The 25,521-nt window shown below is 37.9% G+C and overlaps 1 long non-coding RNA gene across 7 annotated transcripts in view; it reads right to left on the bottom strand.

Moving 5' to 3' along the window:
* Positions 1 to 25,521, bottom strand: part of LOC119230583 (uncharacterized) — a 230,447-nt gene that overhangs the window by 12,259 nt on the left and 192,667 nt on the right. The window lies entirely within an intron of this gene.

Below are 25,521 nucleotides of genomic sequence, written 5' to 3'. Positions count from 1 at the left end.
AAATATGTTAATAGAAATCAAAAAGTCAGCTATACTTTTAAAAAATCTGTCTCAAACATTAATATTTCCTATTTGCCTTTACAGGGGTCCTATTGAAATTCTCATTGTAAAATGGACGCATTCCCTTCTCCTCCCTGCCAGGTTGCAGAATACTCAAGAGTCTAATATGTATCTAGACTCTTTATCTCTATGATCTAGCTCATCCCTCAACACATTTTATTGAGCAGCTAAAAAGTGCCAGCTTTCCTCTAGATGCTGGTCTTCCAGCCTGTACCTCCAGTGTGAAAGGTTCTACTGCTTATTCAACTGTAAACAGCTTAAAAAGATCTATGTCTGTTCCATCTGTGTATCTTTTAGCTCCTAGCAATGTGCCTTTGACACAGTAGTAACTTAATACTGTAGCTATTTGCCAAATGAAGAAATGAAAAGTAAATTGCTTCAGAAAGTAAATCAGATTTGCCACAATGATTGCAGATTTATTTCTTTGGATGAGGGAAATTCAGTCGTAGTAAGAATACAAATCTCTCTAGAAGGAATCATATAAAATACCTCTAGCCATTAATAGGTTAGTGGGAATAAATTTTCCAGCCAACTGAGTTCTAAATTTGAATTTCAAGTTATAAAAAGGGAAACACCTGCTTTGGATCATCAAGGATTACTTAGGACAGATATGGGGGTAGTTTGAGGGTACCCAGGCATTAAAAAATGGTGCCTATGAGGGTCAAAGTGAAGGGCAGGAAAACTTAGAGGACAAACTTTGCTATTTTCACAATTACATTCTACTTAAGATTCTTAGAAAAAGCACCTGAGCCAGAGAATATTAAAAATGTTTGCAAAGAGCCTCTGTCAGTAACAAATTACATGCTTTACCCCACCTGGGAGTTGGGAGACAAAGACAAAATGTGGTTCCCTCTCCTGCTATCCCATTGCAGAGAAAGATCCTGCCCTGCAAACACATAAATTCCTGCTGATTTATTTTAAGATTTACAGAAAGTAACCTAGTGGGAAATTCTCTTTAAGCAATATTTAGATGCTTCAGTTTTTAGTTTTGTGAAAACCAGAATGTCAGCAAACTCAAACACAAGCAATGGAGGTAAAAGTCACAGCTGAAGGTAAACTAAAATGTGACAGCCTTGTAAATAAGCCCTGTAATTTCTCTTCATTGAGATCCTATTTGTTAATCATTGATGTAAACCTTAATGGAAAACAGATGCAGAATCAATTTGCAAGAACTGGCATTCATTAAAAAATCTATAAAGGTACGTTTACTATAGTGACAAAAACACACAATTAAAGACCCTAAATCTCTTTAAAATTTGGAGCTGCATTGACATGATTACTAGGAGTATAAAAAGAACAAGGTGGAACAAATTTCAGATAGGATCTGGTAAATTCCCATTGGGCTGATTGACTTGCCAACTCAATGGGCTGCGGAGGGTGTCTTTGGTTTTATTTTCCTTTGGAAGCTTTCACTCTCTTTAACCAAATACTTTATCTTGGTGTCTGGCTCAAGATAGCATGTAAAATAATGGACAGCTAAGAAGAGCTAGACTTTTCTGAAAGCACAATGCATGTACATTTACACATACATCGACAGATAAGCATAAGCCAGTATTTAATTTTGCACTTATTAAAATGTCTTAGTATAGTTTCAAGTAGAATATCTATTTGGAGAAACATGCTTTTAATTTTTAACTTTTAATTATATCATTTTTATTGATGTTACCTTGGGTTAGGAGTACGGGTTCACACCTCTGCAGTTGTGTGTTACCACAACATGCCTACTACCAAAGCACAGTAATCCTCTGTGCTTTGGGGCCATTAAGCCCCCTCTTCCCTTTGCTCCCCACTTTCCCCCTCCCTTTTGGTAGGGAAACAAACTTTTTTGAACATAACGTTTGCTTTAAATATATTTTGGAGGAGGGGACACCTCATTTCTAATTTAAAGAAAAACATTTCTATAGGCCAGAGGTTTTTTTCTCCACACCTGCCATGCCATGAACTCATGGGGAACAGGTCCCAGCACTTCAGGCTACTTTCCATTGATTCTCACAAAGTGGGCTTCTCTGGGGGGAGCAGGCTGGGCTTCAGATGAATTCAAGTACCAGTCTTTTTGGCTTCCTTTTTTCCTGATCTCTTTCTTTCAAATGTTTCAGGCAACTCTCCGTTCTTAGAGAGCTTAATATAGTCAATACAAACATGCATTCTCTTGGCAAGAATATTGCCTTTGTTGATTTACAAAAACGCCAACTGCCTACTGGGTAAACTCTTCCTGATTTGCCATGGTAACATTTGTGGGTGTTCTTGAACAGGGCCCATCCCCCTAATGCCTACAATATCACTTTTCTTATAGATTTGCATGTGGCCAAAGGAACAGCTCCATGTTTTCTAGAAGGCCTGGAGACATAGACGGGTACCTCTTCTCTTTCCCTTTGTGTTGGTCATTTTGGTGATAGTGGAAGATGGCAGGTCTTGGTGAAAGGCAAGAAATCAACTTCTTAATGTCAATATTAACTACTTCAGTTTCCCTGCTTCAAAATTTTGTCTGGTGATCTCCATTGGCTTAGATTAAAGTTTAAATTTTTGCCCATATTGGGCAAAGTGCCTTTTCACTAAACTCCCACATCATCCATTGCATAATTCTCTTAGTGTCTAGTAGTGACTTATTCACCAATCAGTCATCTTCACTAAATTGTGCACTCCCCAAGGGTCTGGACCCTACCTACAGCATACTAATGTGGTCCAGCATAGCATAGGTTCATAGTGGGTACTTGTTCAACTGAGCAGAATTGCATTTATTAAAGCTCATACTGTATGGTTGTGTCAAAAAGCCACCGAAGCGGAAAGGAAGCTGGGATTATTCTCCCAACGCTGGGCGAATTCCTATTTAAACAGGCAACTTGTCGACGTGATGCATACCTGTGCTAGGATAAAGGAATATTGGACATAGATGGAAGCAGAACTCATAGGTTCCATTATTTGTTTCTTCTTTTGTATCTTGCCCTTTCATCTCTCCCTCTAGTCCCTGTACATTTCCCATCTAAACTCACATGCACTCACAGGTACCCATCACAATAAAATGGTCAGCCGCCTCTAGACTGGCTCTCACCTGGAGTTTGGGAAGAATTTTCAGTCTGATGGGCTTACATGAACAGCTGGCTTACATTACATAAATGCCTTTAAGAGTTAAGCATTAGATATAACTATATAAGAATCATCAGACCAGATTAAAAAAAAATCAGATTGCTAGCCAGTCAGGCAATCTGATGAATTTCAGACTGATGAATTTCTTTATTATTTTTTTTAGATAGAGATCCTTTTTTATTTTATTTTATTTTATATATTTTCACATCATTTTTCATTTTTTGCACAATGTATGCATTTTCTTTTTTTTCTTTTATTTAATTTTATTTTTATATTCCCCATACCATTGTCAACCCCCTTATTTTGATCCCAAAGTCCCCATACAATTCCCACCTACCTTGTTTTGATCCAACTCTCTTCTCCCCCCCCCGCCCCCCATAGTGTGTCTCTGATTTGTAGTTGCTTGTTGATTTTGATTTTGATTTTATTATAATTAGTCTTTATCCTGGTCCTGTATTTAGGTTTTCTAAATTCCTGCTATGAGTGAGACCATCGGTATTTTTCTTTTTCTTTCTGGCTTATTTCGCTGAGCATGATCCCTTCCAGCTCCATCCATGTTGGTGCAAATTGCTTGAGTTTATCTTTCTTAATTGCCGAGTAATATTCCATTGTGTATATGTACCACATCTTCTTGATCCAGTCATCTATTTTGGGGCATTTGGGTTGTTTCCAAAGCTTAGCTATTGTAAGTAGTGCTGCTATAAACATAGGGGTGCAGGTGCTCTTTGGAATTGATGTTTCTGTGTCCTTTGGGTAAATACCTAGGAGTGGAATTGCTGGATAATATGGAAGCTCTATGTTTAGTAGGTCAAGAAATCTCCACACAGCACTCCATAGTGGTTGGACCAGTTTGTACTCCCACCAGCAGTGCAGGAGAGTTCCTTTTTCTCCATATCCTCGCCAACATTTGCTGTTGCTAGTTTTTTTTTTTTTTAACATGTGCCATTCTCACTGGTTTAAGATGGTATCTCATTGTAGTTTTGATTTACATTTCCCTGATTACAAGTGATGTTGAACTTTTTTTCATATGTCTGTTGGCCATTTGTATTTCTTCTTTGGAGAAGTTTCTTTTTAGCTCTTCTGCCCATTTTTTGACTGGATTATTTACTTTGTTTTTGTTGAGTCTCTTCAGCTCTTTGTAGATTTTTGTGATCAGTCCTTTATCATTAGTGTTGTGTGCAAAAATTTTCTCCCAATCAGTGGGGTGTCTCTTTGTTTTGGTTACTGTCTCTTATGTTGTACAGAGCTCTTTAATTTGATGTAGTCCCAGCTGTCTATCTTTGCCTTCACTATCACTGCTTTGGATGATGTGTCTTTAAAGATGTTACTGAGTTGTATGTCATGTAGCATTTTGCCTATATTCCCTTCTATATCAGACTGATGAATTTCACTGCTGAGTTTGCTAGTTTAGAATCTCTGACCTTGGTGAAACCTCTAATAGTCATCCCCAAGAACCATGGGTAGGTCAAATCACAAATACAAAATATTTTTTTAAATATTTTATTTTATATAATTCTTACATCATTTTTTCACAATGTATGCATTTTCATTTTGGTTATATTCCCCATACAATTGCACCCTCCTTATTTAGACCTAATCCTTCCTCTCCCTGCCCCCGCTTCCCCCCATAGTGTGTCTCTGGTTTATATTTGCTTGTTGATTTTGATTTTTACTTTGACAAATACAAAATATTTTAAGGAAGAATGTATTGGGAAAAATAAATAGGTCCCTGGCATAAACATAGTTGGAATGCTATATTTGCAACATGTAAAATGACCCTATGTTGAAGATGATGAACACACACACACACACACACACACACACACCCTCCCCAGAGGTCAAAACCTCTTGGCCTACATGTTTGCTATCGGGCCAACCATACTAGTGCTCCTTTTTTAAATTTTATTTTTGATTTTATGATTTTTGGAGCATCATCCATAAACCAAGCTTGGGCCAGATATTGGCTTGGAGAATGAGTAGATATGATTGCTCCCCTCAAGGACTTACAGGGTAATAGAGAAAGACTGCCATTGATATTAAAGTGTGTAATGAAATGTTACAGGAAATGATGGAATCTGCAGAAGAGAGTGGTCATTCTTACTTGGGAAGTCAAGACAATTCTCCTTTCAGGGATAATCCTTACATTGTATCTTTACAGATGAATAAATAGCTGACTCTTAGGGAGATGGGAGCAGAGAGATAAGCTTAAACACAAGCACTGAAATATGAAAGTGCCTTAAAGAATGTGCAGGGATTATTAGTTCTGCAGTACTTGAGAGCTATTGAGAAAGAAAAAGATGAGAAGAGCTGACAAAATCTAGATTATGGATGCTTTAGAGGTCTGGCGAAGGATTTGGAACGCTATGCTGGAATAAGAAAAGCTAAGAATTTTAAATGTGTGACAGATTGATTTATTGTGATTATTAATTTGAGTTTTCCATTTATAATTACCAACCCCATCCCACCCTTCTTTCAGAAGGTAGCCTGAGCTTTTCCCTTCCCTTGTCCTGGGATGCTGGCAGGGTCCGGAGGAGAAACTGGTAGAAAAACAATTTTCTTTTGTATTCAAGACTTGCCTTAGAGGAGATTTCACTCAGTACTCTGGGTAGGGTGTGGATGGAGGAGAAGGAGAAAGAGAGGGAATAGAGTTGGCAGGTCACCAGAGAGTAGGAGACACAAACCTGTCTAGTTTGTGGCAAGAATTAAGAGGGTGCCCAGAGAAGCCACCACTGACACTGCTGCTCCCTTGTAAGCCATATTAGTGGGATTATGTGAGGAGACCCTACTGACAGTCACAGTGGGCAGGACAGCTGGAGAGATGTCCATGCTGCAGGAGTCATGTGGATCTGAAATGAGGATAATGGTGGCATCCATACAGAGTAAATATTAGAAGCCACTCTCCATTCTATCAGGCATGACAGAAGCTTCCTACTTCCTTGAATCACTAGAGGGAGAATGTACATCCTTTACATACTGTGACTGAATTTCCTGCCAGCTGGAAGAATAGAGGCTTAGAGTTAGATTTTAATTGGATTTTTAAAAATGTGATATTTCTTGAGCACCCATGTCTGGAATAAAATATATGCGCATACCACATAATGTTTTACAAAGGAAAATAGCATGAGCAGACATATTATGGAAGAATGTTTGCAAAAACTTATCTGACATCTGTGAACTTCATTGCATTGAGGAATTGGATCTTTCCAGAAAGTTGTAAAAAGGAACAGGGGAACAGAGAGAAGGTCCACAAAGGAAACAGAACATTAGTCTTCTAGAAAAGTCAATCATTCCCAGATAGAAAGAACATATAAAATCCGTGTCCAAAGAATGAGAGAGCAGACACAGAGGCCATCGCATGGCATGCCCACAGCAGCTCAGGGAATCAGGCCAGTAGAGTCTGCCCAATTCAATCCTGTTACCTGTCTCTTAAAATATATTCTTAAATGTTGGTCAAAGGGTACAGGTTTTATTTGTAAATGTATGCGTTATAGGAATCTACTGACTATCATGGTGACTATAGTTAATATTATATACTTGAATATTATATAATAATATATAATAATAATATAATATTCTTGCTAATATATACAAAGTGTAGACCTTAAATGTTGTCTTCACACACACACACACACACACACACACACACTCACTCACTTAGAAATGACTGCGAGATGATGGATGTATAATTGTGATAATCATTTCATAATATATATGTATTAGATCATCACATTGTATGCCCTAGATATAGATACAGTTTTTGTCAATATCTCAGTAAAGCCAGAAAAAATTAAAATTACAGTTTTAAATAAAACTTAAATAAACTTTTATTCTTAAATATATATGATATATATTTTGAAATTTCATATGTGATCATGAGGTTAAAAAATCTCAAATCCCAGAGATTAAATTAATTCATTAAAGCATTTTTTCATGAACATGGAGTGAGTACCAGCATATTCCAGAAACTCTAAGAACCCCTCTATAGAAGTCCAGTGAAGAGAAATAAATGTATATAGGTAAAAAATGAGTCGTATATAATGTTAAGTTCTGTACACTGCACCTGAACATCTCCTTTTGAGTCTGAGAAAACCCCACCCCATAAAACCCCATTTCTCTGAGAACACCCTCTTACTTTTTTCCCAGGTCAGATGTGTTTTACACATCTAACACTCTGGTTCTAATTCATTGTATGAATTAGGTCTGCTGCACCTCTCCTGTCTTGCCTGCTGCTCCCCTCAGCAGTGTATTTCAGTAGATCTGCCTGTTCTGCTCCCCAGTCTCTGGTGAATCCTCTCACTTCCAGCACCTCTGGCTTACACCCCAGTTCTTGTATGTCTAAATAAATAAATCTTATAAGAAAAGTGTCTCTGGGATGGACTTTGTCTCTCAGGTCAAAGATGTTGTTAGTAAATTACGTATTTCTGTGAATTTCCTCAAAACTTTCTAAAATACATAAAGTTGTTCAGAATAACATCTTTTAAATATCTGCAGCACCTACAGTGGTAGTTTCATTCCTAATAATGGTTATCTTTTTTTCTTTATTGGTCTTGCCAGAAGTTTGTCAATTACATTAGCTTTACAACAAACCAGTATTTGGCTTTGTTGATCCTCTAATTTATGCTTATTTCTATTTCATTACAATTTTTCTTTGCGATTTCATTTCTTCTACTTTCTTTAGTTTTATTTTATGATAACATCTTGAGATAGAATGTTTTGCTCATTAATTTTTAATATATATTCTTCTCTAACCAAGCATTCAAGGCTATACATTCCTAAGTGCTGTTGAAATTTCATCCCATATTGAAAATGTTTCTAATTTCTACTATGATTTCTACTTTTGACACCTAGACTATTGAGAAGGATTTTTTTAAGTTTCCAAATATATAGGAAAGTTTCGGGATCTCTTTGTTACTGACTTCTAGCTTTACTGTACCATAGTCAGAGAATACAATTTTAAGCCTTTGAAATTCATAGAATTGTCCAGGATATGGCCAGTTTCTGTGAATGTTACATAATTCGTTTTGCTTGGAATAAATGTATGTTCTGCAATTCTTTATGTAGAAGAACTGGGGTGTAGCCCAGAGGTGTGGGAGGTGAGAGGATTCACCAAAGACAGAGTAGGGAGCAGAACAGGCAGATCTACAGAAAAACGCTGCTGAGGGGAGCAGTGGGCAAGACAGGAGAGGTCTGCTGCACCATGTGGGTCAGTTCCCTGGCCAGAGATTGAACTCAGGCCATTGTGGTGATAGTTGAGACTTAACCCATAGGCCACCAGCAAGGCCCTGTTCTGCAATTCTTGAACACAGTACTCTTAACTATTAAGTCAAATTTGTTAAACTTGTTCAAATCTGTATGATTTGAGCTTTACTGATTTGAGTTTTGCTTTCCTCCCCTACACCCTGCTCTCTCTGTTAGTTCCCTGTAGAGGGGTGTTAACATCTCCCAATATAATTACAGATTTGCTTGGCTTTGGAATTCTTTTACTTTTTACTTTATGTATTGAGGCTCCATTATTATATGCATATACATTTAAAATGTTATCGCTCCTTGATAAATTGTTATCGTTCCTTTTATTACAAAATGATTGCTAAGTTTGGCCTCCCTGGTGGTGCAGCGGTTGAGGGCTGGGTTGAGAAGCTGCCCGCAGCCTCTGCAGCGCCGGTTCGATCCCCGGCTGCTCCCCGGCCACCGGAGGAGGGTCCCACATGGCGCGCAGACCTCTCCTGCCACCCGCTGCTCCCCTCAGCAGTGTACTTCGGTCCTTCTGCCTGCTCTGCTCCCCGCTCTGGCTCTGGTGAAGTCTCTCACCCTCCCGTGCTTCTGACTGTACCCAGTGCTTGTGTAAATAAATAAATCTGTATAAATAAATAAATAAATCTTTAAAAAAAAATGATTGCTAAGTTACTCTTTTAGCCTTAGAGTTTGTTTTGTCTGATATACATACACATTTTTAAATAATTAAATAATTTTAAATAATTAAATAATTAAATAATTTTAAATAATTAAATAATTTTCTATTAGCATGTCTTATTTTCTATTCTTCAACTTTCTAACTTTTCTATATTCTTTTATTTTGGTGTATCACTTAGAAATGTGTTTGGAATTTCTTTCATAATCCAGTATGGCAACATATCTTTAAACTAGAGCACTTGGTTCATTTATAATTATTAATACAGTTAGATTATTTTCTCATATTTCATGTTTCTTTCATCTGTTTTCTTTTTGTCTCCATTCCTGTTTTCTTTTACATTAAGCATTTTTTCTTATCCCTGTACTTTCCTTTCTTTGTTCCTGTACTACTTTGAAAGTTACACACTCTGTGTCTATTCATTTACTAGGTAACTTAAAAATGACAACATGAATATTTATCGAATTTGCTTTTAATCAATATCTTTACCATCTCCTTATAATTCAAGTTCTTAAACTGCTAGCCACCACCATCCTCCAAATGTTATTTATTGTAAATATTTGTTTAAATTTGTCATGTATTACAACTTTCTTCTTTTTCCTCTTTTGTCTCAGAACTTTCCATTTTAGATCCCTCATTTCCAATGTAATGAAAATCCTCTAAAATGTCCTTTAGTGAAGACCTGGTAACAGTAAACTTTCCAGTTCTTCTTTCATAAAAATGTTGGATTTCCCCTTACCACTGAGAGATATTTTGGAATGGTATTTGCTGTACATTATTAGTTCTGTGCACCTTACAGAGAACATTCTGGTATATTCTAACTTTTTTTTTTTTACTATTAATATTAGGATGTCACTTCTCATGGCTAAAACATAATTTTTCTCTCGTTGTTTTCAGATTATTTTCTTTGTGTTTAGTGACTAAAGTTTATTTTTATGTATCATGTTTGGGGCTTGGGATTCCTGGGACAGAGAAAGGAATCTATGGATAGAAAACTATAACAATCTTGGAAAATATCCTGTCCTACCTTTAAATGTCGACAGTACCATATTCTCTTTTTTTCTTTCCTCCATGAAATCTAGCTATAAATATGTATTTTAGGTCTTATTAACTTCTCTTCAAATTTTTTAATCTCACTTTTAATTTTCCACTTCATATTCTCTCTATATTGCATTATGGATAAATGAAAGCTTCATTTATTAACATTCTATTCAGCAAAACTAAAGGGTTTTTTGGTACATATATTTAATATAAATTTTAATGATATTGAAAGGTGTAGCATATAACTTATGCATAATAACAAAACATATAATATCCTTTACTATAAATATAGGCAACTGGGTTTTTTGTACATATATTATAAATTTTAATGATATAAAAAGGTGTAATACATAATTTACACATAATAACAAAACATACAATATTCTTTACTATAAATGCAATACAGGCAACTGTTTCTCTTTTTAAAATTAAATATATTTATTTATATATATATATATATACTTCTACATTGTTCATTTTTGTATAATGTTTGATTTTTCCTCTCAGGTATACTCCCCATAAATTCCCATCAAGTCACCCGTGAACTATCATCATAGTCTCTTGTGCTCTTCCCTCCCCTGTTTTGATCCCTCTCCCCTCCCCTCCCCTGCTGAATATCTCTGATTTATAGTTTGCCTGCTAGTTTTCTCTTTTTTCCTGATCCCTTGTTTTGTTCCGCTATATTCCTCCTATAAGTGAAACTCTCTGATATTTTTCTTTTTCCTTTTGACTTATTTCACTGAATATAATCCCTTCCAGCTACATCCATGTTGCTGCAAATGGCATGAGTTTATCCTTTTTGATTGCTAAGTAGTATTCCATTATATATATATATCATATATTCTTGATTCAGTTATCTGTTTTTGAACATTTATAGGTTGCTTTCATATCTTAGTTATTGTAAATACTTCAGCAAAACTAAGTTTTAATTAAAAGTATTATATTTTCATTTGTAGAATCTGGTTTTATAAAATATCTGCTTGGTTATATTTCTAGTTTCTTGTTCCCTATAGCTATCTTTCACTTTGTCTTTTATACGGTAAACATATTAGGCATAGTTATTTAAAACCTATGTCTATTCATGCCACTTTTTTTTTTTTTTAATTTATATAAGAACCAGGGTACAGTGCAGATGTGTGGTAGGTTGAGAAGATTCACCAGAGACAGCAGGGAACAGAACAGGCAGACTGACTGAAACACACTGCTGAGAGGAGTAGCAGGCAAGACAGGAGAGGTCTGTCCCGCCATGTGGGATTCTCACCTGCCAGCTGGGATCAAACCTGCACTGCAGAGGCTGCGGACAGCTTCACAGTGCAGCGCACAACCGCTTGCGTCAGCAGGGAGGCCCCATGCCACTATCTTAAGCACTTGAGGTTCTTTTGCTTTCTCTTGTTGCTGCTCTGTGTTCATGAAGCATTATTTCCTGCTATGTTTAAACTTTTTGTTGTGTATTTTCCTTGAAAGTTCAGCCACTTGGAGCATTCCAATTTTATGGGAGAATATCATTTAGACTCTAGCTTGAGAAGGTCAGAACTTCATCTTCTATCTATTTATGAGTTCTTCCATCCTGTGAATACTTATATTTGTATTTATCATTTGTGATAAATGCCCTCAGGATAGAATGAGCTTCCATATTCCTCTTGCATGTCTCAGTCCCATCCCCAGGTAGATTTATTGAGAACATTGTACTCTGCATCTACTGTTGGGTGCAGTATTTTATACACGCTCAGGTTTCATAGTTTTATTCTTCTATCCTTTATTCTTAAACTATTTTGTCTGCTTGTTCTGTGTTATTGAAAAAATGTTGCATTTTCTAATACAGTGCTCAAGGATCCCTACCTCCTGCTACTCATACAAAAAATTGTATCTTTCCAAGCTTGGATTATAAAAAGACTCTTGATCTTTGCCCTCTCTTCCTTGCTCATTCTATTGAAGTCAGCATCCATGTGTCAGCTGCCCTATGGAACGGTCTTGTGGCAAGGGAACTGAAAAGGTTTTGAGTCAACAGCCAGAGAGGAACTGAGACCTGAAGCCCAATAGCTAGCTGGTGAGAAACCAAAGGTTGCCTGCCAGTGACCTTATTGAAAGGACATCTCCCAGCTGACCTATCAGATAAAACTGCCCTGTGAGAGATATTAAGTCAGAGAACCAAGAAATCCACACCTTGGTGCATGACCCACTAATAATAACATAAGTGCATATTGCTTCAAGCAACTAAATCTTGAAATTTGTTTTGAAGGAATAATTAATACAAGAGATTTTGCTGTGAGATTGCTTTCTTCTTTTGTTATTTATAAAATTCTTAAATTTCACTGTGCCAAATACATATAACATAAAACATCCCATATTAACCATTTAAAAATGTACAGCTCAGTAGTGTTAAGCACATTCACAGTGTTGTGCAAACAATGTTTAGATCTCTTTTCATCAAACAGTAACTCTCTTTTTCGCTTTACCTCCCCTGGCCCTGGTAACCACAACTTTACTTTTCTCTAGGGATTTGACTACTCTAAGAACCACATTCAAGTGGAATCATACAGCATTTGTCTTTTTGTGACTTACTTATTTCACATAGCATAATATCTCCAAGGTTCATCTACAGGGTGCCATGTGTCAGAATTTCTCCCTTTTCCATGTGTATGTGCTACATTTTTGAGTTGGTAGATGATTGAGCTACTTCCACCTTTTGACTATTATGTATAATGCTTAGTGACTATGGGTATACAAATATCTCTTCAAAACACTGCTTTTGATTCTTTTAGGTATACACCCAGAAGTGGGATTGCTAGATTATAAGGCAATTTTTTGAAGAACTGCCATTCTGCTTCACTATAGGGAGCTGCAAAATTTTACATTCCCACCAACAAGAATTCTGGTTGCTCCCTATCCTTGCCAACATTTGTTATTTTCTTTTCTCTCTTTTTAAAATGGCAATTCTAGAATGTGTGAGGTGAATTGTTACATTTTTGCTTTATATCTTTTGAAGTTCTGTTAAATGCACAAATGCAAATTTTAACAAAGCATTTACTGGCCTCTTTATAATTATAGAATTTATTTCTCTTTAGTGATATTTTTGCTGTAGAGTATACTTTGAGAAAAGTAATGCTACACTGGACTTCTTTTCATTGGTGTCCCCATGAATATATATTTTTCTGTTCTTTGAGTCTTTGAGTCATGATGTTCAATGTGTAGCAGGTAATCCAGTTAAGATTTTTAAAAATCTAAACTGATAATTTTACTCTTTTGTAATTGGAATATTTTCTCTATGTAAATTTAGTGCAATTACTGATATAGTTGGATTTTAATCTACCATGTTCTTTTTGTCTTTTCTAATTGTCCATTTAATTTTACATTTTTGGGTCTTTTTTTCATTTTCACAAGTTCAATTTGGCTTCTATTTTTCAAATCTGATTTATTTCCTTTATAGTGCTCCTTTCTTTCATTATTTTTCCCTTTAATTTTGTTGTCATTATTAACAATGTTTATTCTGTAATTTCTTAATTTGTTGTCTCAAGTACCAGTTTCCTTTTGTTTTGCCTCCAAATCTTCATTTTAGTTGTTTCCATTGTGTGTTTTCTAAGTTCTATGTTGAACTTAGCAGCTTCACCCAGTGCCTTTCTCTTAGAAGGTCCATACATACTTAATTGAAAATAACTTTTTTCCAGATGAAATATACACTTTCTTCAGCAAGGACACACTGCATTTATTTATTTCTTGAAGCATTGTTTAGGATTTCCATATCACATGGGCAATCTAAATTAGGATGGTACACCTGTGTTATGTCTTCCAATTTTTTATGTTTAATTGCAAACTTTGTGTCAAATCCCAAGGTCAAGAGAAGAGATGATTACCTGCCACTTCCCCAGACTAATCTTCCTTCTGAAGGAGACAGCCATTTGGGACGTCTGGTTTTATGCAGTTTGGTAGCCTCTAGGACATGTCTCCTGGCCTTTCATGCATGTTAAAACTCTAGTCTCTTACAACAGGATCCATATCCTACTTTGATGTCACATTGGGATGTCTCAGCATCTGCTCTTGTGCTCATTTTTCTGGTGACATCTGTTTTATTTTGATCTTAAACTTTCTCATTCTTTTTATCATATGCACCCACAATCACTATATATATGTATATATATGTGTATATATACACATATATATACATATATATGTATATATATATATGTATATATGTGTATATATACACATATATATGTATATATACACACATATGTAATTTATATATATTTTCATTGGGAAGGAAGATGGATAAATCCATATTCAATTCACAATGATGCTAGAATTTTAATTTCCACACCAAAGAAAAAAGGGATCTAGATGATATCTAGTGTTCTTATGTATTTGAAATTCTATTATTTTCAGTGTTAATAGTGATTCACACTTGTGCATTCATATTAAATGCTTATAGTCCTTACCTGATACTGATTCCTTAAATACCTGAAAATTTTATGAGCTTCTACCAGAGAGAATTACATTTTACAATGATATATTCATAGAGTGCTGGACTCAGACAAATTTCTATACAAGCTTCTTAGTGAATATATCATGGTGTGACTGACTTTATCTTCCATTCCCAAAACAGTAATCTATGCTGGCTATCATAGTTATGTCATCTCTTTTTGCTTTGAAGCACAAGGAGAATTGTCATTCTCCTTCCTCTTAACTTTAGATGTAGCAACATGACTGACTTTGGCCAATGAAATGTGAGTGACTCTATCTTGTCCTGGTAGAAACTTTAGAGTTATTATGTGCTTCGCTGCATTTTCTTTTTTTTCCCTTCCCACAAAAACTGATGATGTCCCATATAATATTGCTTCTTTAGTGTAAGTCCCAGAATGAGAATTATGCAGAGCAGAGTTCCCAAGTAACTTATAATTGACATGAATGAGAAATAAACCTCTGTTGTCTGAAATTTTAGGGTTTTTTTTTGTTCTACAGCATAGTTTAGTCTTTCTTGATTGATTCAAGGATAAGTGGACAGGTAACTTTTTGTGAATTTTCCACGTCCTAACACAAAACCTGGCACAGTAAATGTGAATTTATGAGTCAGATTTTAGAATGAGAGCTCCCTAACCCCTGTGGTGACCATGTAAAGATGGAAACTCTGATTTCCTATGAGATTGGTCTTGCCTCCTCAATATATTCTACCCATATTCCCAGCTGGATTGATGGAGAATTACATTTGATTTAGTCAAAAGTGGAAATTTTTTTCGGTATAAAATCCTTTCAGACATAAGCAGCCTCTCTTCCAGTGTGTAATGTGTTACTCCATTTTTCAATAAACATTAGATATGCTGTTTGTGAGAAATGGTGCTAGGCAGAATAGGCATGGATTTTTTTTTCCCCAAAAGAATTCAGAATGTCTCTGATTTTAGAATTGTGTGCTTGCAAAAAAACTTTAACTGTCATTGAGTCTACTCCATTTCCTACAATTAACCTATTTCAGAAAAAGTATTTTATTCTCAAAAGGTATGAGGTCTTTCTTGTTCTGTGAACCAAGATGATTGGATCTACCAAGAGAAAGTCTCTTAGTTAGATAAATATTTATGGGTTTTCCTTTTTAAATCACTGCAGTAGCCCTATTATTTATCGCATAAACATAGACATACCTGAAAATAGGTCACTTACCAATTATACCAGGACCACTAGCAGAAACTGCTGTTTTCCTAGGCAAACTGTATGACTATCTTACAAACAGGGGCACTTATGAAAGTGAATTTTATAACATATAATCAAAACATGTTCCTTATCCTGAAAGGAGCAAGCTAAGTGACCAAAAACCTTGGGGAAGAAATTTCATCTCCAATTAGGTATTTGAATGAGTAACATTGTTTTTCCAGTAGCTGGTTCACACCAAACTTTGTTAGGATAAACCCTTCTGTGGGGTCTTGGATACCTTGATACAATTTGTCTAGCTAGAAGGTCCATTTCTCCCTAGCAATTCCCCACTTTCAGACTCAGACTAAATGTAACTACTTCTGGAAAAACTTTTCTAATACTCCCAGTACAGTGGGGTTAGAACTAATTCTTTGTATGCTTTCCCTCAGGGGCTGCTCCACAGAATAAACCATGTCTGATTTTCTTTTGTGTCTTCTAAGAAAAATGTTTTTCCAAAAAATAAATTGCTCAATAAATTATTGAAAAAATTAAACCAGAGAACTACTTATGAAAAAAAAAAAAAGACTATACTTACAAGGTCTCCCCCGCTTGAGTATGAGATAAAGGGAATAAAAAGAATTAGCTGTTCTACCAGCTGTGCCCTGATTGACAGGGGAAGAAATCAGGAGGATGCGTAGGTGGGGGTGAGGGGAAAACAAAAACCCAGTTCCTTCATTTTAATTACATCCAGCCTTGGTGCCATGTCGGGATGGTGCTCACGTGCAGGAACTGCTAGGAGCTGAATGTTTATTACTCATGGGAAACAAGGTAATATAGAATCTTAAGTGAGTTTTGAAAGACTTTTGTGGTTTTGATTTTCTTTGTATTAACTCTGTATGGAACTGTTCATATTATTTCTTTTATGTTTGTGATCTCGTGATGTAGTTTATGAATGTTGTAGCAGTCAGTGTAGCAAAGGCCACAGCCTTGTTGGTGTAAGGATAGATAGCTCGATCTGTAGAAGTGAATGGCAAGTCCAGAAATAAGCCTTTACCCTTAAGGGTTCTCCCTAGACTGAGCCAGGTTCAGCCCCCACCAGCTTCTCAGTACATTCTTCCAGTAACTGTATCTTGGGCCTCCATGGAACTCATGGAAATATACTAGGCAGCATAGAACTAATGGTAAAAATAACCCTCTTAACCCTCAAGATCTCCTAGTCCAATGATAGATCCTTATCATTCACTCCCATAGGCATGTTGTTGAAGTGTGTATTGGATGTTGGAGCAATATGAAAGAGGGAGTAGTAATTCTGTGTGGTTATAATTATGGAGGAATGAAGGTTTGGGGGAAGTCTTCATATGTAAAACCTAACCTTCTTATGTGGCATTCTCAGATTTCCAACATATGTGTCTTAGTTAGGGCTGCTGTATTTTTTTTATACCCCGGGTGGCTTATAAACAACAGAAACTTATTTCTCACAGGTCTGGAGAGTGGAAATTTCAGGAATCTGGTGCAGGCAGATTTGGTTGTTTGGCAAGAGTTTTCTGGTTCATACACTGTCATCTTTTTTCCTGTGGACTCACAAGGCAGGAGGGGCAAGGGATAGTTCCGAGGTCTCTTATGTAAGTGTACTAATCCACTCATGACCTAATCACCCTCCAAAAGCGCCACCTCCTGATAGCATCACCTTGAGCATTATGTTTTCAGTGTATGAATTTTGAGGGCACAGAGGTATTTCATCTATATCAGTGAGTCTCCTCCAGCACACTCTCACCACTCATCATGTTCAGCACAATCTCCGTTCCACCTAGCCTGCACTAGGCTGACTTTGTCCTCTATGTTTCCTGGCTGGAATGTTCCACTTTTCTGCACTGGTTTGAATCTAAATCTGTCAAAGATCACTTAAAGCACACATTTCCATGAAACATTCTCTGATAATACCAGCAAACAGAGGTGTCCTCATTCTGGACTTGATATGGTGCTACTCTCATACTTGACTTTATCTTACATCGTGACAGTTCTTACATTGTTATATAGCTTTTCTGTTATTGATACATATACAAAATCTTCTCAACAAAATTAAAGAGAATGACTAACATAATTCATTATCCAATATGCTATATAGACTCTAACAAAGTGTAAGATACTTTTTTAAGCACCCAGGTTTGATATGGAGAGCCTTCCCTTCCTGCAGCTACTAATTGGGTAGTAGTATTTTTTTTCTCTCAAAGGCTATCCATCCATTCACCCATCTACCAAATACTTGAGAGTTCATTATGATCTGCTAATTGGTGCCAGAGAAACTGAAGAAAATACACCCAAGAACTAATGAGCTACAGAATAATGAGAAGTCCAGCATGTAAAGGGATAAATAGAGGAAATTGTTATTTATGTATTAATCCTGAAAGATGAGAATGTCAAAAGGATAAGTAATGATTTCATAAGGCAAGGGATGCTTGAGCTCTTCCTGGGGGGGATGCTGGTCCCCATGTTCACCAGGGACTGATGTGGTTGGGGTGGGCACTTTTAGGGGCAGGAGCAGTGTGAGTATAGGAATATCATGGAGCTGAAGGCAGCACGGTGAAACCATGTAGCCCCCAATCTTCAGAGCCAAATGAGAAATCTAGTCTGTTTTATTTATTTTTTATTTTTTCATTTTTTAAAAGATTTTATTTACTTATTTATACAAGCACTGGGTACATTCAGAAGTGTGGGAGGGTGAGAGAATTCACCAGAGTCAGAGCGGGGAGCAGAACAGACAGACTGATGAAGTACACTGCTGAGGGGAGCAGCGGGCGGCAGGAGAGGTCTGCGTCTGCGCGCCATGTGGGACCCTCGACAATGGCCAGGGATCGAACCGGCACTGCAGAGGCTGCGGGCAGCTTCGCAATCCAGTGCTCAACCCCTGTGCCACCCGGGATGCCCCCAGCCTGTTTTATTTTGTTATGCTTTGGCCTGGGATGTCCCCTTTGTGCATTCCTGACCTGATTTTATTTGACCTTGTATATTTGAACTTATTTTTATTATACCTTTACAGGCGGTGGGATTGACTCTTTTGGTAGGAGAGTTAAGTGTGGCTGGGTTAGGCTGCCATTTCTGATCCTTGGTATTTTGACCTCTTTTTCCCTTCTTAGTCCCAAAGCTTCCGAGGATCCTCATTTCCCCCCTGGTATCAATGATAAGGTAACTTGATATGTTTCGTTGTCAATACATGCTTTCAATTAACCCCAATTAAGTTAAAATTTTTAATTTTTAAAGCAATAGGTGAGCACTTTAGCAATGGAAATTCATGTTCTTGTTTTCTTTCTTTAATAAGTCCCTCCTGTCAACTTCTGCCCTTCTGTCTTTCTGGAATTTCTATTGGGCAGATAGATACTGGCTCTTCTAAATGGCTTCTCTAATTTTACATCTTCCCTATTTATTCATCTCTTTGATATTTGTTTTATTTTCTTCTACTTTGTCTTCCAGTGATTTTGCTGAATGTTTTATTTCTGTTGTCACATTTTTATATTCTATTACTTGTTTTGAATGTTTACTTTAAAAAATAGCACCCCATTTTTTCAAAATGTTCTTATTTTTCTGAGAATAATAGCTATAATTTTCTTGAAATATTCTTGTAGGCCCTTTGTTTTCTCCAGGTCCCTTTTTTATTATTTTTCTGTTTATTTTGGGGCCTCTGCCATTTTAGGAGGTTTTCCTTAAATATCAGCTATCTCTGGCAGTTTCATGGCTAAGAATGTGTCACTCAGAGGCTGAGTGGATGGTGTATGTGCTTGGGCAGGGCTGGTTGATGGAGGGTAATTTTGGAAGGTGATCAGTTAAGAATCCAACAGCTTTCCTTGTTAATTGCTTGCAAACATCACTGGTTATTTTCCCTTAATCTAGGATGTCGGCAATTTAAATACCCAGCAGGACAAGGGAGGGCTTGTTTTGTACTGTGTAGACATACCCTGCTTTCAGCATGGGCTCCCACTCTTTCCTGAGCTGTGCTTAGCTGTAGGAGTGCGCATGTTCATCTTTCCCAGTAAATCTCTCAGTATCTTCGAGCTTGGTACAGGGGAATACACCCCGGCTCCCTGCTTCTTATACAAGTGTTGTCCAAGCCTCTGCAGATTTCTAATCAATTTCTCCTATAAGCGTTCTTCATATGCTGCCAGGGCCCATTTAATGCTTTGGATCTGCCTACATTTTTCAAATGTGTCAATCCCTATCAGGTGCTCTACCTATTTTTTTATATGGGTTTTTTTTTATTCTCTCACTATCAAACTGGAGATGTCTCTGAAAGAAAAAAAGAGACAGGTAAGATAGACGTGTATGTTTCATCTGTATATCTAGCTGACGGCCCTTTCCCTTATATTGAAAGTGAGGTTTCTCTTGTTGACAGTGTTGGGAGGTCCCTCACCCTCATTGCCCATGCCATACCCAGTGTGGGCAGAGTGAGCAACTAAAAGTATGGCATCTCTAGGTAAATTTGAACTTCAGATTTAGAAAACAGTTACTCTATGGAATATACTTAAGCATTTTTTCATTATTTCCTGAAATTCAAAATATATCTGGTCATTCTACATTTTAATCTGGCAGCCTGACTAGGATAGAAATGGTCGCCCCTTCCATCTAACCAAACTAGCCCTTCCTTGTCCTCTGACCTCCACAAGAGGGTGGCACTAGACTTTCACCTGTGGTTTAGGTCCTTCTACACCCTGAGAAAATATAAAGCGTATAACATCTGCTCTTCACATTTGCTTACCCTTAGAATTTCGGAAAATTGTTGCTTAATTTTAATCATGAAGCGACATCAGATTTTGGACTTTTTTAAATGCTGTAGCATGGAGGGTGACCATCCTGTTGGCAGGGAGAACTTTGGGTGATGTTGCAGTGAGTAATTCAAGTAAGAGAATATGGCATCCTTAACCAGACACAACACATGAAAAGGAGAAGAGAAACTTCTAAGAACATTAAGGAGGTGGAACCACTGCCCCGTGAAATGGAAAGCTGTGGTGAGGCAGGGGGTGTTGAAGAGGTGTGCCCGGTTCCTGGCTCAGGCAGAGGATGGTGAGGAAAGCTTTTCACCAAGAAGAGACAAGAGGAAAACAGATCTTTTGGGGGCACATTGCCATTAGTTCTCTGCTAAGTGGTTCTCATTCACACAGCAGGAGGGGGATGTTCTGGGAATCATGAATGTGCTTGGCCTTGTCCCAAACTCCAGCAAAAAGAAACCACAAGGATATATCTAGCTAACTGAAGTCATTTGCAAACTGTAGTTCCTCCACAGGCTGTGAGTGCAGCTGATGGAGGAAGCACATTTCCCAAATGTGAGGACTGGAGGGGACTTCTAACCATAGTCCTGTCTTTTCAACCTTGGCGAGGTGGCGGTGGGTAACAGCTATTCTATTAGCAGTCGTTAGCTCAGCAACTCTAGAAGTAGACCATCCTCATTTGGCTCCGGTCCATGAGGACAAACAGGAATGCTAGGAGCCGTCTGTGCTCCACCTGGGTGAAATTGTCCATTCTGGATTGAGACCTGACAGGATCAGAGAACTGACTCTCTGAAGGGACCATTTCCTCACTGTGTCAGCCCTCTTCACTAGCAGTCTTAACTTTCCCATCACATCATTTGCATCAAGTTTCTTGCTACACGAAATCATCTAATTGGAGTAATTGTCAGAGATAGTTTATCAGCTGCAATCACACATGTCACTTCCCAAGAGGTTGGACGTACAGATTCCCTTGTTAATTTTTTGGTTCACACCAAACTGCATGACTGAACTGAGTTGGTGGAGAGGTTAACATTGACCTCGGTGTCAGTTCTTTGCCCTGTTAATAGGCAAGCCAATGAAGGCAACCGGTACCTCTGTTAAGCTAATGAGGCATGGGAAAAGGCCCGGAAGGATGGCCAGTGAGCCCAGTCCTTCATCCCTGGAGTCTCTGTGTTGCCCAGGCAACTTCTCCTGCTACTATAAATGGCATGTTTTCCTTTCCAAGGTTGCTTCCCTCCACCTTGTGTTAGCCGACCCCCGGCCTCGACGTTTTGTTCTCATTAAGAGTGTGTAGGATGAAGTCAAATGGTCATCGTAGAAAAACCAAATATAGCTTTTCTATCGATTTCTACTGTTGTTGATTTAATTTCTTTTGGAAAAACTTGTATGGAACTGGAAGCACAATTTTGCATGAGAAATTACCAGCCAAAGTGGCAAATTGCTATAGTACCTGGGGAAAGGAAGATGGGTGTGGAAGGACACATTTTTAAAATCTGGGCAGTAGTGAGCAGGGCAAATCTGAAACTCACACATTCAGCTAATACTGAGCACATAGAGAAGTAGGGGAAGGTTTGCAAAATTTGCAGCTCTATGAATTCACATCAGCATTACTGTGCCAGTTTGTCTTATCAGATAAATTGCTCAACTTACATCAAAGAACAGGGAAATCAACAGAATAGATTTTTTAATGGATAGCCTGGAATATAGGACTTTGTGCTAGCAGAGGGGAACACTACCCCTTAGTTTATAGGAATCCAACCAAAAGAAACATTCATCAGCCCATGTGAGCTTGTTAGTGGTTTGTTTTTAGCCAACCCACCTTTCGTGAGGTAATCATGGGATATGATGCATGAAATTTATGTTCAATGATTTCTTTCCTAATACACACAGCATGCACATGTATGCAAGCACACGTACACACACATACACACACACTAACAGTCAAACTCCAGCAAGGCCTGAAGCTGGCACACTGGTTATCAAGAAGCACTGCCATGCAATGGTTAAGATTCTGGGCTCTAGAGCAAAAAGACCAAGAGTTATGTCCCAAATCTGTAAGTTGCTAGAGGATTTGGGGGGATAATTCAGTCTATCAGTGTACTCCTCAGCAAAATGGGGATGATTGTAAGAAGAAAAAAACCTCAAAGCCCTCAGCATGGTGCCTGGCACACACACTGCCATTGCATTGTCGACATTTTAGGAGACCTACCTGCACAGACCTCACCTGCACAGACCTGGCCCTCGACACTTCTCCACTGACTGGCAGCACACACCACCCGCTTCCTACGTTGCCTAATGGGAAACACTTCCTGAATCTCTGCCTCCCTGTTCTCTGTTGCTGACCAGGCACAAAGCCTCTTGGCTCTGAGTGTGCAGAGGCTTGGTTATTTGCCAGGCTGCAAGGAGAATCCCCTTAAGGGCTGTGTCAGAGACGCTAATGAGATCTCTGTTTAACCGTGACTGTGAACTCTCCTGGCAAATGGGGGGAGAGCAGAAACACCTTGCACAACAATTAGCTTTTCACAGCCTTTAGCGATTTGTAAGTCATTAGCACCATAGAAACAGTGCAAATAACACTCAGGAAGCAAATACCATTGTGAGTTGGATCAGGGCTTCCAAGCAGCATCAGCCCCCAGGGAATCCGGGTCTTAGAGTGTGAGACCCCATGTTCTTGCCTGCTCTAGCAAATGGGATTTGTGACCAAAGGGCCTTGGTTCTTTCCCATCATATCTTTGAAAATAGCTGCATCAAGCCCCTTATTTGTTTCAGGGAAAAGTAAATCTTTCAGAAGGCATGTCCAAAAGACATAGTGCATAATAAAGCAATTTTGAATTCCTTCACAGACCAAGAAACCTAAACTGGGTTGGAAAGAGCGGTATGAATAATTGAAATGAGAATTGAATGAAACCCCAGTGCAGTGCAATGATTTAACCCCAAAACTATTCATAGCAACACTGCTAACTCCTGGACCCTTCTAGATTCCTAACCAGTGGGGTTGGTTAAATAATTGTGCTACACACTCATTCTGTTAGAATATAACAGTACTTAAAACCTTGGAATTTACAGGTAGGATCTATTAAAAATGTTACAAAACAGTGTTAACATAAATGACTTTCTTTGTGGAAAATAAGATACCTTTTTAAAATATCAGCAGTGGTTGTTCTTGGAGGTTGGGCCATAGATAGTTTTAAATTTTCATTCTTTGGCTGCTCTGCTTTTATTAAAGTATAATATGTATACAGAAAAAGACACAAAGTACACAGTTCAGTAAGTGTTCTCAAAGTGCACAAACACAGAAGTGGAGCTAGTCTTCCATGTAGTGATGGCTGTGCTTGTGGCTCCACACCCAGGATTCTGGGTGATGATCAGTTGCAGTAAGAGGTCACCTAAGAGGGGGTCAGTGAGCCACGTGGGCAAATCGAAGCTCATGATAACTTTGGAAGGAAAGATGGAAAATCTCCCTTTTACAGATGTAATCACTGAGACAAGGGGAGTAAGTTGAGACGCACTGCCAAGCAGTCAGGCTCAGGAATGAATGCCTCTCCAGATGGTAAAAACACAGTTGAGGTTATCAGCAGGAAGCCAGGGCACCGCTAAAGGCTTGGTGACTGGACTTTAGGGAAGGAGGAAATAGACTATAAGTGAGGGCTGGAAGGCTTATATGTTAGGAAAGATGGGAAGTTATTGGCGATCTCTATGAAAGGCAGGCCACTGGGGAAATACTAAGTTTGGACCTCAGCACACTTACATTCCTTGTGGGACTGAAAGGTCCCCTTGAGTCTGATGGACCACGGGTGCCGAGCACAGAAACCTGGCTTTCCTCCCAAGTCAGCTAAGGAGGATGAAATCTGATTTGCATTTTCTTTATATTTCTGATTCATAGAGACAAACCCTTCCCCCAATATCACACCTGTATTCCCCCTGACATAACTGCTCTGGGGGAGCCATGCAGAGTGTGCACATGGGCTCAGAGTGTACCCCTGAAGAATATGAGGTAAATGTTGAGGACCTTGGTAATGACAGCAGAAAGCTACCTCCCAAAATGAATTCATGTTGGGTGGACCTAGCTTGGAATGTTTTCAGGGACAAAGATATATGCGTAAAAATTTGATTTTTTAAAATTAACTCAAGATAGTACCTTGTTATGCTAAGATAGCTAGATATTATACTTTGTATCTATCTCTCTGTAGGTTATAATGTCCTGATTTGTCAATATAAGCTTTTAGAGGATAGGGGTGCATGGTTGTTCATTGCTATATCCCCAATCCATCATAAAGTATCTGGTAGGTAGATAAGAGATGTTAAGTAAATATATGTCCTAGATTTTCTAGGGCAATACCAATTTAAATATTCCATTGGTTGTATAAACTGACAAGTTCAGAAACAATCATTGATCACCAGAGTTAGGTCTAAATGCTGCTGACGGGAATTGCTGGGAATTCTCAGGAGGTATTTATCAGCAATAGCAACAAATATCAGTCATTGTTCATACTCTTTTTAAATCACTCTTGGCCCCAGTAAAGGCAAGATCAGACAAAAAATGAAGTCGTTGGCAATGAGGGAAGCAAGTATTTTATAAAACCTAAAATTAGATGCTGATCTTTAAAGGTTTTTATCACTTAACCACCTTTCCGACAAGCATATATGGAAGTCTTACTCGGTGACAGGATCATTGTCAATGCTGAGAATATAAACATTAGTAAGACAGACGTGAAGTAGATAATTATAACACAGATGAGATAGTGTTTATATCAAGTAAGATGTCTTTGGCTTCAAGTAACAAAAAAGTAACAGTAGCTAAAAACAAATAGAAATTTCAGAGCATCTCACAAATTATGAAAGTCTAGAAGAAAGTGGTTCCAGGTTGGCCCAGCAATTCACAGATGTTATCAAAACCTCCACATTCCTGTTGCTGTTTTCTCCTGTATCCTTTGGTTTGTGGCATCGTGGATATACAAAGTGGTTATGTGGCTCCTAACATGGACAGTATGTCTCACAACTGCTCTTAAGCCAGGCAGAATAGAACTTGCATTTCTCTTTGTAACAGAAGAAAAA

The sequence above is a fragment of the Talpa occidentalis genome, unplaced genomic scaffold (genome assembly GCF_014898055.3).
Source record: "Talpa occidentalis isolate TD23 unplaced genomic scaffold, MPIMG_talOcc4v2.1 talOcc4.7, whole genome shotgun sequence".
NCBI lineage: Eukaryota > Metazoa > Chordata > Mammalia > Eulipotyphla > Talpidae > Talpa > Talpa occidentalis.
The sequence above is the reverse complement of the archived record's forward strand: the minus strand, read 5'-3'. Positions and strand labels throughout refer to the sequence as shown.